The following is a 1852-nucleotide window of genomic DNA, read 5'->3' on the forward strand; positions in this document are numbered from 1 at the left end:
GTTATTGGAAACTGTTAAGAAGAAATCAAATATACCTACATGCAATATACTTTTGTTCTAACCATTTCAATGACATAATTCACCTATCACACAATTCAATAGTTCAGTTGTATCAAGAAGAGTTGTACGATCATCACCACAGTCCATTTTAGAACATTTTCTTCATTCTTGTGCTTACGTTATTAGCTCACCATCTCCCTCCAACCTCCCCTTTATTATCATTATCCAGTTACCATCTTTATAGATTTACCTATTTTGGATTTCATATACAGAAAAACATTTCTTAAAAACAAAGGAAGAGAAGGTGCAATATACTTTTATCTGTCTGAGAGTGGTAGTAAATAAGATAATGATATGAATGTCTTAATCAGTTCCCTAAGTATTCTTCTTACTTGAACAATTAAACAGGTTTGACTTCTGAGCATAGGTAGGAATGGCTGCACAAGCATGTAAGATGGAGTTGCGTGTGGTCACGTGCATTAATCTGCGTCTAATTCTCTAGGTTATTAATGATCCCATCCATGGCCACATTGAGCTCCACCCTCTGCTCATCCGAATCATCGACACACCCCAGTTTCAGCGACTTCGGTACATTAAACAGCTGGGAGGCGGTTACTACGTTTTTCCAGGAGCGTCACACAACCGCTTTGAGCATAGTCTGGGGTAAGGAGAACCTGGTGGAGGGGAAATCCTAGCAGTACCTCCTCTGCCTCATGAAACCATCCTCTCATTTCAGCTTTTACACAAGAAGTAACTTTATCAAACCATAGTAGTACCCATATTTTATTGATGACAAAATTGCGCTTTTTATTTACTTTGCTGTATTTCATATGTTGTATGTTTTCTTATAAGTCACCGTCGGTACTTCCTGGAGAGATCATGCACAGTGCCTGCTGACACAGCATTGGTGTGAGCGCTTTTTAGGGTTTGTTCTTTGCTTTTTGCTTTGAAACATTGCTGATTAATGAGAACACCTGTCTATACTAAAATGTTCGTTTGCTTATCAAGAAATGTTTGTTGAATGTTAATGAGGCCTATTAAAATATAACAAAGATACTTTCATGGAACTCAAAAGTATATTGAGGGTTTGTGTTCCTGCCCAGATCAAAACAGACTATTCTGTAAGGCCTCTCTAAAGATATTCTGCAAAGTTACTCCAGAGATCTGCCATAAAGCTGCGCTAAGAATGGTTGAGAAGTCCTCTGTCAACACCTTCCTGACACGATCGCTGCAGATAAAATGGGTGCATGAGCTAATGTGGTGAAGAAAGCTGGTGGTGCCCGGCTATTATAAGATATAGTGTCTGGGTCTTAAAGGCTTGAAGTTAAACAAGTGGCCATCTAGCAGGGAAGCAACAAAGCTCACATGGAAGAAGCACAGCAACCTCTGTGATCACAAGGTGTTAATAGGGTCGGATATCAGGCATCAGAAGACACAAAAAAACAACCATTTCAATGCAAACGAGGAGGGTCCAAATGGAGACCCAAAGCCCAACTGTAGACAATTAATTGTACATCCCCTCACAAAAGGGTCACAAGGAAGGGACAAGCCAGCCAGGGTGCAGTATAAGACCAAAATTCCTAGTTCTTTAATGCTTCCTCCTCACACTATCATGACCCCAGTTCTATCTTACAAATCTGGCTAGACCAGAGCACATACACTGGTACAGATAAGAGCTCTCAACACACAGAATCCAGGACAGAGAAATCCCTCAGGAACAGTAATGAGAGTAATGATACCATTAGGAAGGTGTTGGGGAAAGAGGGGAGAAAGGTGGAACCAATCAAAATGAGTGACATACAACCCCCCACTCCCACTCCCCGGGGGACCAACAACAGAAACGTGAGTGAAA

Source organism: Echinops telfairi, unplaced genomic scaffold (genome assembly GCF_000313985.2).
Source record: "Echinops telfairi isolate 266 unplaced genomic scaffold, ASM31398v2 ScPeMD7_5592;HRSCAF=6446, whole genome shotgun sequence".
Lineage (NCBI taxonomy): Eukaryota > Metazoa > Chordata > Mammalia > Afrosoricida > Tenrecidae > Echinops > Echinops telfairi.